This window comes from Arvicanthis niloticus, chromosome 23, assembly GCF_011762505.2.
Source record: "Arvicanthis niloticus isolate mArvNil1 chromosome 23, mArvNil1.pat.X, whole genome shotgun sequence".
Lineage (NCBI taxonomy): Eukaryota > Metazoa > Chordata > Mammalia > Rodentia > Muridae > Arvicanthis > Arvicanthis niloticus.
Window position 1 is genome coordinate 17,955,290 of NC_133430.1, and position 15,619 is coordinate 17,970,908.

Consider the following 15,619-nt stretch of genomic DNA (forward strand, 5'->3'; position numbering starts at 1 on the left):
TGTCTTGGCAGATATAATCAGTCGACTATTCTGCAAGTGTGTCCTTTTCTGCACAGTGATTTGTCTGTAGAGGAAAAGAGGCAATTCTTGCCTAGTGGCTGTCTCACAACTGGAGTAACTCCAAAGATGCTCAATTTCTTCTTAGAATCCAAGACAGGAAGCTGTCAGGAGCAGACAGGTCTCTAATCAAAATGAACATTAATATAGAAATATTTGTAACGTCAATTCTATGGACTTCTGATGTTTTGAAAACCAACTATCCATGTAAGGTAATCTGGACTGTTGTCTGTTAACTCCTCTCAGCTATTTCTAATTATATCATCATTGTAATATATATCATAATAGTGATATAAAATTGAACCAATTTATTACGGTATGAAAATCTAGAAAATCTAGAGACTGACCCCATCCATGGTCAACTAGGAGATGGATGGAGTTTTTAAGGCCTCTAAAAGGCCTTTAGGTCAATATTTAACAATAAAGAATAACATACATAGCCAGTCAATGGAATACTATGCAGTTTAATTGATTTTTTTTAAAATGAGGATCGTCTCCAAGTAAGGCTAGGGAACAATTTTCAAAGTGAAATGAAGAGACAATCAAAATACAGAATACAGTGCATGGTTAGCTAGTGTGTGTGTGTGTGTGTGTGTGTGTACATGCACACGTGCACATTAGACAGAAACACAAAAGGTATGTGGTGCTAGTTTGAATGAAAAGTATCCCCATAGGCTCGTCCTCATTTAGTGGCACTGTTTGGGGAAGTTACAAGGAGGCGTGTCCTTACTGTAAGCAGTATGTCCCTGGGGGCAAGTGTGCCGGTCCCTCTCTTTGCTTTCTGCTAGGTTGAATTGATCTTTCAACTTCCTATTCTGTTCACCTGCAGCCGTGCTTGTAAAACAAAAGAAAAAGAAAAAAGAAAAGAAAAAAACCAAACCAAACTTGGACCAGCACACCAGCAGATATTCCCTGGAGAGAATCATATTCTAAAATTGTAACTGGAGGGATGCATGACCGAAATGTGGAGACCATTTTACAGTGATCAAGGCAGGTATGTAACCGACAAGAGAAAAGGAAAAGTGGAAATGAAGAAGCGGCTCAGCTGGGGGTCAGCCATCTGGGGTAAAGGCCAGCCCCTTCCTTACCAGGTTAAACAGGTTGCCTGGCTCTGGGCTTCCTCTTTGAATAAAATGTGCAGAGGATCACATCTACCTCACAGAGCCATGGTAAGTAACAACCCGATAGGACTTGGTTCGGAGTAAGTACTTCAATTGGTGATATAAATTGCAAAATCCCACAGGCTCTGATCAGATGGAAAATGGCTATGAATAACTATGCCAGAGTGTAGCTTAGCCCAGGAAGAATGAGTCATACGTGTGACCTATTTGGAACAAGAGTCAATCCAACAGACAAATGGCTGATGCCAGGCTAGGTATGGCTCTTAGCCCCTCTCCTCCTAAGAGAGGCATGTGACATCCTCTACCCAGCTTGCTTCACCCTGGCTAATGGATGAAGCTGGTAGCCCTAGCCTAATGGAGGAAGCCATGATGCCATCGCATACAGTGATCTAGCAAGAGATGGCCTGGGACAGGGTAAGCAGGTCTGGCCTTTCCTTGCTTCGCCTCCTTCTCTCCAGTTTCACTCTGGTCCTGTCCAAGTCTTCCCTTCCTCTCAACTGAAAAAAAAAAAAATCAATGTCTCTAGAGAGACTGACAGATAGATGGGGGACCTACCCTGTGAGTCCCTGGAAGCAGGAACACAGGACATGGTATCCTGTAATACCCTCCCAACCTCTCAGCGTGAGGATCTATTATTTATGCAATAATGTGGGCTGAACATCAATTTATTTTACAGAAGCCCAGAGGGTTGAGTGCCCCGTTCCATCCATCAAAATAATAACTAAGCAATTAGTAAATAACAGAATGGAATTGATTTTCTAAAAGACAAGTAGTTGTGAAGTCCACGGGCTGCAACATTGAGAATCTGAGCCTAGAGAGGGCGCAGGGGACTGATAAGGACTTAAGTCCTTTAGAGATTGGATAGGAAAGGACATTGTGAATGCACAGGCAGGGGCTATGGCCACTGTCTGCCTTCTGCCTGTTTGCTGCCCTGTGACTGGCTGTTCTCTGGCTTCTAGGTCAGTGGAACACATGCTTGGGTCTGGGTCAGATGTCAAGAGCTTCTCCTCAGAGAAAATCTTAAAGAAGATGAGGTTCCCCCTCCAAGGACAACAAACTTCCTCCCAATTCATCTCCAGGGTTTACCTTTGGTCTTTCTCTAGTCAGCTGCTATACCATTACACTCCCAATGTGCAATCCCAAGTCTGACCAGGGCAGAAGCTCATTAAATATTTGGTGAGAAAAATCAATAACCATCAGTGCAGAAACTAGAGGAAACACTACAAAGGGGTTAATTCTGCAGAGCCTGAAACCCCGATACCTGGGCCCATGTTCTGGTTCTGCTAGCTCCTGGGTGTGTGGCCTTAGATGAGCTCTTTGATTCTTCTGTGCCTCTCTTTACTCATCTGTAAAATGGGAGGAGGGACTGAGTTACTAAATGAAAACACTAGAGTAGTGTCTGTCACTTGGCAATGGCCAGCAGACATGATTTGTAGAGTTGGGGAACCCTGACAGGACAGTGATTATGTAAGCATCCTCATTACTGGTCCACTAGGTGCCAAGTGTCACTGCATCCTGTTCATGGGTCCCTGACATCTCCCAAACCTGACCAACCTCCACAGCTTGACAACTTTTCCTTACCCCTTACTTTCTTTCTGGCCTGTAGTCCTCCTCCTTCCAGCCTGAATGCCAGGTCTGGGATGGGAGGGATCAAAGTCTTTCCATTCAGACAGAACCCGGAACCTACAGCCCAGCCAATGGCAAGCTCCATCAACTCAGAACCAGCACTTCAACAAGGGCCAAGAGCACTGAATTTACTTGGTTTTGCCCTCAGCCCTGCCTGTGTTAGAACGACACTACAGAAATTACATTGTACATCAGGTCACAGGAGTGGCACATGACCACCGTATTGATTTGCCGGCTGCCAGAGTTGAAGACCATATAGTCTCCCTTCACAGACAAATTGCCAATAAGCCTACAGTTAGCTGGGGGTGGGGCAGCCATAGAACCACGACCCCTCTCCGTGAAGTGCCAGCCCCTATCTGGATCTCTTGGAAAAGATAGTGGACTTAGCAATGAGCTGATCCTGTTTTGAAGAGAGAGAGACTCAAGTAGAGAACCCTGACAAGATGTGTGGAACAGGCTAGGTCTGGATCAAGACCCCAGGGACATAGAAGAGTGGCCTACCTGGGGAAACCAGAGGGAGACTTCTGAGCCTTGCCTTGAGGAACTAGAAAGAAGGGAAGAACATTCTAGAAGGAACCACAGCACTGTTGAGGCTCATGACTGGGCTCAGGGGTGAGGGATTTATGAGATGCTCAGAGAGACACAAGCCCAAGTGTTCAGAGCACACAGGCTAGGGAGGATGAAGCCAGGAATGGAGTGTGGGAAGAGGAGACACCTGACACGTAAAAAGGCAGATCTGGATGGAGACTGGGAGCTAAAGGAGAAGCCACCAAGTTCTGTGTGGAGTTGACACAGCTAGACTCCAGGGGCCAGAGTGGGAGTTTCAGCTGGCACTTCATTATTAAGCCTTTCTTTGTGCTTCATATTCGTTATCCTAAAACGGTGGCAGTCTGTGTCTATTTTGTACTGCAGTGACAGAGCACCACAGACTGACTGCTATTCACAATACAGAGAGGGGCTGGCTTTCAGTCCTAGAGGCCCTGAAGTCTAAGACCCAGGAAGCACCTGTCATCTCATAGTAGATGGTGTGTGTGTGTGTGTGTGTGTGTGTGTGTGTGTGAGAGAGAGAGAGAGAGAGAGAGAGAGAGAGAGAGAGAACAAGACATCATGACCATCATTTCCTAAAGGTCCCACCTCTCAATTCCATGATAATTAAGTTTCAGCTTGTCTGTTGGAGGAGGCCGACATTCAGACTACAGCAGCAAGGACTCAGGTCAGTGAGTTCTGTTATAATGGCTCCCCGTGCTAATACATTCATTCCCCTTTGAAGACAGCTTGGTAGATGCCTACAAGCAACCTGTCAGTGCAAGTTTGTAGCAGAGATGACCGGTGAACACCAAACACTCAGGTGTTAGGAAGACTCTGACTACTGGAGGATCTACTTTGCTACCACCCAAGCCCTGAGCCGCGCCCTGCTCTGTACAGTAGAATGTGGGTGCTGAGATGTGCCTTACATTTCTTCCTGGCTGAGAAAACCATGCCACAAGGACAAGCAGTTCTTTTTGCCAGCAGTCGCCCAAGCCCACTTGGTTGCATGTCCTTTATCTGGCACCATGGAAGAACTGGTATTGCCAGAGAAATTAATTGTCTACCTTGTGCGAGATTGGCGTTCCATTTCTCATTTTGATTGTCTGACCTTGACCTTGAATAAGACATTTAAATCTGCTGAGCCTAAGGAAGAAAACAGAGATAAAGTTCCTCTCAGGGCTGCTGAGAACATTAGAGGATGCATCGGACGGCTATTAAAACTTACATAAGGATGGGTGATTTTCCCTTAAGATACAGGGCATTTAAAACATGCTCCTGTGGTGTGCTTCATTTATACAGTGAATCCCAGAGATCATTTTAAAATCTGGATGGCCCAGCACTGCCCTAAATAGGCCTGGGTGATCGCCTCTGGGCTTCAAACGTTTGCTTTCCCTGACTGACCCCATATTGCTGTATAGTGGGCATCTGTGGAGTCAACCAACCATGGGCTGAAAATATTTGGAGAAAAAAATTGCATCTGTACTGAATGTGTACAGATGTTTTCCTCATTACTCCTAAAATAAAACAGGACAGCAACTGAATAGTTGCTCTCAGTGTGTGTGTAAATAACCTGGAGCCCAACCTCTTAAGCATAGGGAACCCATATGGGGTTGTATAGTTAAGTGTGGTATACACACACACACACACACACACACACACACACACACACGGTTTTCAGAGTTACACAATGACCAAAATCTAGTTCAAAATCAGACGTGTATTGGAACCTGCAGTTTCTAGCCAAGCTCACCCAAACTTCCCTGCACCCATGGGTCTGGAGGAAGAAATGGGTTCTGTCACCTGTCCCAGCCCCTACCAATACTGCCTGGAACACTTCAGTCAGATCCCAGAGCGCCACACACTGTGAACTGCAGTGTTTCTATCACTCATGTAATGTTTTCTGCTGCTGTAGAAGCATGACTGTTTAATTAAAGACAACAAAAACATTTAATATTTTCCTACTGTCATTCCTCAGCATGTAAACATCGAATTAGTACATCTTTGGATTGTAAGCTGTTAAAGTATCTGATTTTGAAAAATTGTTGTTAAAGTTGCTGAGTTGACTGTCAATTTAAAAGAAAGGAAGGAAGGAAGGAAGAAAGAAAGAAAGGAAGGAAGGAAGAAAGAAAGAAAATCATTAAATTAATTTTGCCTTAGGATTGGGATGCAATTATGACCAATTTCTGAAATGGCTCTAGCTATACTTATACCATTGGTTGGACATTTTTATGTGAGGCAGCGTTCTCAGCATTGACAATTCGAAGATCAGAGAAAAAGTATCAGTCAGCTCTGAGAAGCACTGTTGATGCTGTGGGTCCCTCAGTATCAAACACTTAGCCAAGAGTTAATTTTTTATGTCAGTGGTTCTCAGCCTCCATACTGCTTCAACCCTTTAAGGCAGATCCTCATGTTGTGGTGACCCCCAACCATACAGTTAGTTCATAACAGTTAGTTGCTACTTCATAACTGTAATTTTGCTAGTGTTAATGAATCATAACATCTGATATGCAGCTCTCTGGGGGATCATGACCCACAGATTGAGAACCTATGCTTTGTATAAAAATAAAGAAACGTGGCGATGAAGAGGTGGCTCAGTGGGTTAAAAGCTGCTCCTTCACAGGACCTGGGTTCAGTTCCCAGCACCCATGCTAGGTGGCTCTCAACCACCTTTGATTCCAGCTTCAGGATGCCTGATGCTCTCTTCTGGCCTCCATTGGCCAGCATGCATGTGGTGCACATACACAGACACACAGACAGACAGGCAGACACACAGGCAGGCAGGCAGGCAGACAGACCGACAGACAGATAAACAAATGTATGTGAAAAAATAAACATATCTATCTCACTGGCATGTGAATTTGCTTTTATTTTCAGTAAACGGTAAAATTATATGTCTATCAAATTTTTAAAATAAATGTGATTATGATTTACTAACAGTAAACATTTGCTCTATATACTTCTCTTATTCGGTGTGCATATGTGTTTGTGTGGGTGCGTACGCATGCGTGCATGCCACTGCGTACGTGTTAAAGTCAGAAGACAAATCTATGCAGTCCCTTCTCTTCTAACTTTACAGAGGTCTGGGAAACACCAGGCTTTGGAGGAAGTGCTGTTAGGAGCTGAGCCATTTCACTGCCCAAGTGTACCGACTTTACATAATACCTTCATGCCCAGGGTCACATAAAATTTCTCCAGCAAAAAGGGTTGTGAGTGGGAAAAAAAAATTTAAGAAGCCTTGATCCAGAAAGGATTAAAAGAATACCAGAGACATGCATATAAGTAATATGCAAATGCTATGCCATTTTATATTGGGGACTTGGACATCAATAGATTTAGGGCGCTCTGAGGATCTGCTCAACTTGACACAGACTCAGATATATCTGGGAAGAGAGAATCTCAGTTGAGGAGTTGCCTCTATCAAAATGGCCTCGGGGCATATCCAGGGGCTATTTAATTTTTTTTTTTTTTTTTTTATTGATGATTGATGTAGCAGGGCCCCAGCCCACTGTGGGTAGTGCCACTCCTGGGTTGTATAAAAAGCAAGCTGACTAAGCCTTGGGAAAGAGGCTCGTATGGATCGTTCCGACATGGCCTCTGCTTCATTTCGTTCCTACCTCCAAGTTCCTGCCCTGACTTCCCTCACAAATGGAGTGCAGTCCGAGAGCTATACGATGGACCTAATTCTTTCTTCCCGAGCTGCTTGTGGTCACGGTGTCCTATCGCATGGAAATAGAAATCCTAACACAGAGAGGGGACTTCCCCATACGGTATCAAGACACGACCGTATAGCACACATTGATTCAAACTTTTGGGTCCATGTGACACACAAAGAACCAGCCAGGGTTGACACAACCAAGCCTCAGGGAGCTTCCAGGGTCACCTGGAAGAGTTTGTCTTCTATCAAAGCTTGGTGAGGCCAGTCCCTCTCTCCTTAGCCTGTCATAGGCCACCTTTCTCCTGCAGTCTGGATGGAGCACTGTGTTTGGTACCAAGCAGGCTCTCAGGAGATTCTGCTAAATGAATGACTTGATTCATAGCCCCAGTAATTTTGGACAGTGATGGGGATATCTCACTTCCTACTGAAGAACCTACTTCTCCTTGTTTTCAGGTCGTATTTAAATAGTCTGAACTACTCCCTTCCTGTCGATTGCATTAGCTATTACGTCGATGCTTAAGTTCCTTCTTGGACGTCTTCCACCTAAGATACAGTTGCTTTCCATAAATAATTTAGGTGCACAGTACAGATCCCACTTAGAAGATGGCGAGAGGCAATAAATGCTCAGGAGCAGGCTGGAGAACAGCTAAAACAGAAAGAATCCACGGGGGGGGGGGGGGGGGCTTCTCAGCAAGACAGGTGCTTAACGCTCCTCCTGCCCCACAGGGATGCTCTCCAAGGTGATGGCAGTTGGTCCATGCCAGTGCCTTCCTGGGCTGTGACCTTGATGTTCCTCCTATTGAGAGAGATGACACCTGTTTGTGCCTGCTCAGCTTGGATCTGGTGCTTTGTGATTTCTTAGGCTAGCAGGAATGGCTCGGTATGATACAATTGTGACTTAGACTGCACAGCATTAAAACAAGGCTCCTGGCTTCCCGAGGTCATCTGGTTTCCACTACCCATCTGTGCTTTTTATTGCTCAAGTTCAAGAGCAAGGCAGGATCTGCCTCTCACCGGCCTCTATAATCTGATTCTTTTGACCTCACTGATGTTATTTCCAAGTCCTCTTATAATGCTCCCTCTCCCCTCTCCCTCTCCCTCCCCCTCTCCCTCCCCCTCCCCCTCTCCCTCTCCCCCTCCCCCTCTCCCTCTCCCTCTCCCTCCCCCTCCCCCTCTCCCTCTCCCCCTCTCCCTCTCCCTCTCCCCCTCCCCTCCTCCTCCCCCTCTCCCTCTCCCCCTCCCCTCCTCCTCCCCCTCTCCCTCTCCCCCTTCCCTCCTCCTCCCCCTCTCCCTCTCCCCCTCCCCTCCTCCTCCCCCTCTCCCTCTCCCCCTTCCCTCCTCCTCCCCCTCTCCCCTCCCCCTCCCCCTCCCCTCTCCCCTCCCCCTCTCCCTCTCCCTCCCCCTCTCTCCCTCCCCCCCTCCCTCCCCCTCTCCTCTCTTATCTTTCCCTTTCCTTCTCTCCCTCACCCACTAAACCAATGGTTCTCAACCTGTAGGTTGAGACCCCTTTGGGTAGAATAATTTTTTTTTAAAGAGCTTATCAGATATTTGCATATCAGATATTTACAGTATGATTTATAATAGCCAAAAGTTACACTTAGCAATGAAATAATTGGATGGTTGGGGGCTCACCGCAACATAAGGGACTGTATTATGGGACCTCACCATTAGAACACTTGAAAACCACTGTTCTCAACCTTTGAGTGGCCCCCACGATTTAAAAAAAGCCTTCTCCTTGTCTTTTTAGCTGTTTCTAATTCTCTCACTACTCATCATACTCATTAAGGTTGGGCAGGGCTGGCTTCCTGCTGCTGTCACTGAGATGGCTGGACTGGGGATTAGAACATTAAGTTACATTTGTTCTTGGTCCCCATTCCTTCCTCAGCTGCTCTAGCACTCTGAGAGGAGTCCACACATGTTTGTCAATACTCTGCCATTCCGGATGGCAAACACTTGGGATCTCACCTCTGGTATTAGATTCAGCTACATTTATCAGTAAAACAAGAGTGAAGGGACTTCAACAGGACAGAAGTTTACTTCTCTTGTGTACAGACAAACAGAAAAGGGGGGAGGGGTGCTAGAGAACCCAGAGATCTTATAATGGCTCCATAGTATCATCAGAACTGCAAGCTTCTACCATGTTCAATAAACGTTTTCTATTTGTAAGGTCATCTCCACCCACCCCCATCGCAGATGCTGGAGCTCAAGCCATCAGTATTCCAGTATGGGACACTGGTCAGTATTCCAAACCAGTGACAGAAAAAAAGGTTAGAACAAATGAATTCTCTTTCTTGTGGAATTAGTTCCTACCAACTGGCCCTTCCAGAAGTTTCAAATAATACTTGGAATCCCAGGTTGTGGCCAGGACTTTGTCACATGGTCCAATCCAGCAGCAAGAGAGACTTAAAAACAGTCTCAGTTCATTAATAAGGGGGAGGGGATAATCAATATAGAGAAGTCATCTAATGCTTTCTGACTCTCTTATTCTTCACAGTTTAGTGACAACTGTCCCTAAGGATATCTTATGTCACAGGTCATTCAGAACCACAGTTTGAACCTGTTGTAAAGCACACCAGATTTCATCTAATCCTGTCAATCATACTTACTATTTATTGCACTCTTCGACGTATCAGAGACCACTGAGAAGTTTATACACTTTATCTTATTTAACTATTATTATCCAGGATTTGCAAGTAGGGAAACTGAGGCCCAAGTAGAGATTAAATACCTGCCCAAGGCCACAAAGCTGTAAGACGTCGAGCCAGTTTTTACTGATGAACTTGAGATAGACTCTTGGACTGCCCACAGCACCAAGCACAAGGCACATCAAAGGGAAGACATTAACAACAAAAAAGACCTTGGTGGCTGTTTAAAGGATTGACTCAACCATCAGCTACAACTGGGACCAAGTGAGGAACTTATAGAGACCCAGCCTTCCCTCTGAGTGGGGAGCCAAACTGTAGAAACACGCAGGGTACTCGCTGTGCCTCCTAGAGCTGGGAGCTCTGCAGAGACCACTGAGCAATGTCTGGCTGAGTGCAAGGCTTCAGGCTTCTGGGATCCCAGGTCTCTGTGTCCACTCCTGAGTCTTTAGGTAATGCTCTGCAGGGGACTTTAATGATCCAGGGATGACCCTGGGCTCCTTCCTCCAACAAGCAAAAAAATTTCCCTTCCATACTGGTCTATTGCTTGTTTGGATTCTTTGACTTCTTATTGTTCTTTGTGGAACAACTAAAATGCCATTGAAGCTGTTTCCAATAATTCCAGGCCCATTTCTGGGAGTCTGGTGTCCACGACCACAAGCACACTGTTACTCCCATTGTGGTATTGTTGGTGGTGGCAGTGCACTATTCTCTGCTTCTTTGACACTTCCTACAAATATTAATGCTGATCTTGAGTTCTCTGTACAGAAGTTTCTAGAAAGGCAGATTGGGCCATACTCTTTGCCTCTAAAAGTTTAGAGTGTGTGTGTGTGTGTGTGTGTGTGTATTTCACTACTATGCTCACTTATTAATATTTAGTTATTATTCTCTCTCTTCCTCCCCCAATCTCTCCCCCCACATGCGTGTGTGTGCGTGCGTGCATGGGTGCATGTGTGTGTCTGTGTGCGTGTGTGTTAGATGTCACAGTACATATGTGGAGGTCATAGGACAATTTGCATGAGTCGATTCTCTTCTTTCACTGTGTGGTTCCAAGGATTGAACTTGGGTCCTAAGCCTCGTGGCAAGTGCCTTTACCCACTGAGCTATCTTGCCAGGCTTCCTTCATTTTTAGAGATGGTTGTCTAGCTCAGGCTAGCCTGGAATCTTTTATTCTCCTGACTCTGCCTCTCGAGTTCTGGAACTACAAGGGTGAGCCAGCAACCCTGACCTAAAAGAATTTAATAATATGTTTTAACTTTAGTCAGCACATCACAATTGCAAGTATTTCAAGGTATGGTTACATGTGGATATGTTAGTATAGTGTGCAATGGTCAAATCGGGATATTCGGCCTATTTATCACCTCAAGAATAGCATTTCTATAAGAACACTTTACCATGAAAGCTTTCAAATATATACCAAAGGATTCGTTGGTATCCTATGAAATGGATGTTTTGAAATCAACTCACCATGTCCATCGCTGCCCATCCCCAATAAGAGGCAGCCATCACTGCCCTGGGCTCCTCTGACCCTTTACCCCCCATCCCTCTCTCTCTCTCTCTCTCTCTCTCTGCACTATGGATTATTTTTAAGGTTCATCCCATACATCAGATTATTTCATCCATAATTTTTTCAGTACGAATCCCTCAGAGATCAGACTGCTTTTAAACAATATCCTAATACGATCTTCACTCCTCAAACAGGAAAGTAATTCCTAACTTCATTACATGTCTGGTCCATTGCAGATACTGCCGGTTATCTTGGGAATGTTTTCCTTCCCATTCTGCTGACTGTTTTGCAGTTTGTTGTCTGTGTTATAATTGGTAGGTGTTTCTCTAGTGCTTCTGTTAGTCTCTTACCTTCCCTTTGGCTTTTTTTTTTTTTTTTTTTTTTTATGATGACGTTGAGCTTCTGATCCTCCTCCCTCCACCTTCTCAGTACTGAGATTTCATGTGCAGGCTGCTTCATCTGGTCTCTTTCTGCTGTGCCCGAGAATCGAACCCAGCACTTCCTGCATACAAGGCATATTCTCTACCAATTGAGCTACATCCTCAGCCAGCTTCATCACCACTCCCGCTGCCTTTTGATTCTTTTTCTTCCCATAGATAAACTCAGATGCCATTCCTATGATGTGATTTAAACACATTAACCTGTTTATATGTTGTCTTCTATGTCATGCCAACAAATCTTACAGCTGGGGTCACTTCTAGAGGCTTGATGTGATTGGGGTTCAGTGCTTTGGCAGAGTGGCAGGATTCCTAATGCCCTGTGATTGATAATGTGTCATTGATAATCACTGCCTAGAATCACTGTGTTCTGAATGGCTGACAGGCAGCATATCCACCCATAGGACCACTCCCTTACAGTTAGTTTCCTTTTTGCTGTCCCTAGCTGTCCTGCAGGAGAGGCTTGACCTGGGCTGTAATGCTACATCACCCATCCCTCCCTGCTCCTCTCCTACATCCCTATGGAAAAGCTCCCCATTAAGAGATATCTAGGGAATTAGAGCCTTGAGTCTGGGCCTAGCCCTGCAGAAGCCAGCCTCCGAGGTTGCTGGGTTGCTAGGATACGCAGCTCCCAGAGTCTTCTCAAGCTGCATCCTTCTGGAGCAGCTCATGAACAAGGATGGGCAGGTCATGCTGGGGATGGGAGGAGATGGTGCCTTGCAGACAGGCCTGTCAAGGACTCCAGGCCCCACCTAGAACTTCATGGACATCAACTCTGCCCCTGTGGTACAGGCCACTTTATGCATTTTTAATTTGACCCCTGCCCCAGTCCTGTTCTCTGTTGCTACCTGTGTTTCTTCTCCAGCATGTCTTTCTATTTCAGAAACAGTCTGTGAGTGAACGCAAGTCTTCTCCCGGGTCTCTGTGTTATGAGCTTCCTGTTCCCATTAAGGCTTATCAGAAGACTCTGAAACAGCCTTTAGGACCCCTGCCTGTGCTCCCAGAAGCCCCTGCTCACCTCTGACTGTCATTCCCCAGGCCTCGTTGCAGTTGACTGCTATTCACTGTCTGGTTTTCTGATGGTTCACCTGCTCCTCTGGGCACTCAGCACTGTGTCTTGTATAGAGGTCTGTTTGAATGCAAAAGTGAGAGTGCTCTTCTTGCCAAGCAGTGGTGGCACATGTTTAATCCCAGCACTGGAGAGGCAGAGGCAGACAGATCTCTGTAAGTTCAAGGCGAGCCTGATAAACAGAGCTAGTTCTAGGACAGCCAAGACTACACAAAGAAACCTTATCTCAAAACAAAACAAAGCAAAAATAAAAAGCAGAGAGAAAAGTGTTCTTCTCACCTGCCTCTGCAGACAGGAGGCCCACTCACTGTCACAAGGTAGGTTATTCTGGGTAGCTTCAAAGTTCTTGGTACAGGACCTTTGGTGAGCCTGACAGTGTCAGTGGTGTCTTTTACCAGAAAGCACTTTGGAACTGAGTCTTTCTTCACTGTCTTCCAAGCATCCACCAGACATAGTAGGCAAGTCGATGACAAAACGTGAATGATCTAAGCCAACAAGTTTGGCTTCCTGAAAGACTCCCCAAGGCCTGAGACACCCATTCTACTGAGCCCCCAGACACCTCCCCTACCCCACCCCACCCATTCTACAGAGCTAGCACTCTAGGGACCAAACTCAGGTCTTCATGCCAACATGCTCAGGTAGAGAGTGCAAGTGGGGCTTTGTAGTTTTCCCTAAGGGTGAAGGTTGCCATCCTTCCCAGTGCTGAGGCCTAAAGAAGAAAGGACAAAAGGAGTCTGTGTCACAAGATAACAGAAATCTGCAGCAGTCAAACTGAAGGGAAGGGGGAGCGGCAATTGCCACCGCGGACCTTGACAGGAGCAAGCTCGCTCTGATTTATCCGCCACCATCCCTGGGGTGGCAGGGGAGCTGAAATTCTCCAGGGGTCCTGAAGACTGCGCCTCAAACTGGTCTGTGCTGACAGGCAGCTGGGGAGGCTCCCACCAGAACCACCCACCAGGCTGGGGGTTCAAACCAAGTATATTGATGGAGGTCGATGGCCTCCTTTCTTCCCCAGGCACGGGGTTAAGAGCTATACAGCCTGCCTACTGGCTCAATCCTCTCTTTCCAAGACCCTAAGGTCTAGAGCCAGCACAGCTACCCTCACCCATCTTCAAAGCCCTTGGGTAATATCTCTAAGCAATCAATCGGGGCTGCACCAGAGCTAGTCTCCCGGAAGAACTCAGGGATGAGGCTCAACCCAGGGTCTGATCTTTAGAAAATGCTCAGTTAACATTAGCCAGTATTCCAATGTCCGCTTCACCAAAGAAGTGCAAGACAGACAAAACTGGCTGGCTGCAGGCCTCCCAGCCCTGGAGAGGTCCTTCCCTGTGAGCGTGTGCTGTGTGCACCTCCTAAACGGGAAGGCCTGGAGTAGGCGGTTTCTGTCAGATGGTGCAATCTAGGAGGGGGACAGAGCTGAAGAAACCAACGACTGCCGACTCCCTGCCTCTTTCCTAATTAATGGCCGAGCCAGAGCTCCTGCAGGTCCAGAGCTCTACCCAGCCCCGGGCGTTCCCTTGTTCCCTGCAAAGCACCACGCCAGTTTAGGAATCCTAATCTGCAAACAAGCCAAGACTGAGCGATGTCGGCCAATGAGAGCCCATAGTGATGATGTAATGCTTAACTTCTACTGTCATTGGCTGCTCCAGACACTCTTCCCCTGCCTCAGAAGGCTTTGCGGCAGAGAGGGTCGGAGGTCTTGTGGGTGGCTGACCCAGTAGTGTCCCCTCCTTCAAAAGAGGCAATTTGGGTCTTTACCAAGTTCACACACACACACCCCCAGGTGGGGGAGAGAGACGGAGGGAGGGAGGGAGGGAGGAAGGAAAGGAGGGAGGAAGAGAGGGACAGAGAGAGAGATCTAAGCACCTCCATTGCCTCACCTCCTGGAGCAGAGCGGCTCCTTGCAGACAGGGAGAAAGAAACCCTAGGAGAGCCCAGAGGAGACAGGCAGTCGCTGAGCCTGCCTAGGAGACAGACCGATGCCCAGGGGAAAGCAGAAATTAAGCTTGCCATTCCAATACCCACAACCCACAGCAGGTCTCTGGGGTAAGTTCAGCTTCCCAAATATGGGGCCCACAGTCCCGAGCCTCGCAGGACTTGGATTTGCCTTGGGAACCGCTGTACTTTAAATATTAAATAAATAAATAAATAAATAAATAAATAAAATTAAAAATAAATCATTCAAAAGGACGTGGATAACAAGGCATGGTGGTACATGCCTTTAATCTCAGCATTCAGGAGGCAGAGGCAGGCAGATCTCTGTGAGTTTGAGGGCTCCCTGGTCTACAGAGTGAGTTCCTGGACAGAGCTACAAAGAGAAACCCTGTCTCAAACAAACAAAAGTTCAAAAGGCCATGGAGGGACGAGAGTAGAATTTCTTTCTCCTAAGGGGAGACCTAGAAGCTCCAAATTGGGAGATTCTAAAATGGACAAAGTTGCAGGTTGGGAGGTCCCTACCCCGCCCCGCCCCTCCACCCCCCATCCCACCCCCACCCCACCCCAACCCCAGTTTCTACCCTGTCTGAAAGTCCTACTGCTTACCCAGGTTACAGATGGGGAAATTGAGGACTTGATTCCTGGCTGCCTGGTGCCAAGGTAATTGTTCTTCAACTCATACAGGTAGAAGAACATAGACTGACCTAGGCTTGGGAAGCAGCAGGAACAGGCTGGAGCTGGGGAAGCTTAAAATGGGAGGGGCCTGGGCCTACCTTGCAAAGCCACTTCTACCTGAAACCCGAGAGTCCCAAGTGCTGATGGGAGGCAGTCCATCTAGGTTCCCAGGTAGCATTTCCTAAGACATTTTCCCACCCCAACATGCACAGAGCAACCAACATAAAGGCCTAAGTCCACACCTCACCTTCTTCCTAACATCCTAGAACCCTGGTCCTCCAACTTGGGTTTGACTGGGTGAACTCCCTGCTCAGCCCCTAACTGTGTCCCTGCACAGGAGGGCATCCCACTGAGGTGGCTGGTCTGA

At 46.8% G+C, this 15,619-nt stretch overlaps 1 long non-coding RNA gene across 4 annotated transcripts; it reads right to left on the reverse strand.

The window, feature by feature from the left end:
• Positions 1-505: 505 nt before the first annotated feature.
• LOC143436875 (uncharacterized) lies at positions 506-14,605 on the reverse strand. 4 transcript variants are annotated; one of them, XR_013106652.1, is made up of 5 exons: positions 12,922-14,193; positions 12,592-12,769; positions 4,397-4,475; positions 2,440-2,524; positions 506-1,675 (listed from the first exon to the last, which is right to left on the reverse strand). It is a non-coding gene; the product is annotated as an uncharacterized LOC143436875 (long non-coding RNA). The 4 variants fall into 4 exon arrangements; XR_013106651.1 differs by having other exon boundaries at positions 506-2,524; positions 12,922-14,189; XR_013106650.1 differs by lacking the exons at positions 506-1,675; positions 2,440-2,524; positions 4,397-4,475 and adding exons at positions 6,179-7,783; positions 14,523-14,605 and having other exon boundaries at positions 12,922-13,351.
• Positions 14,606-15,619: the final 1,014 nt, after the last annotated feature.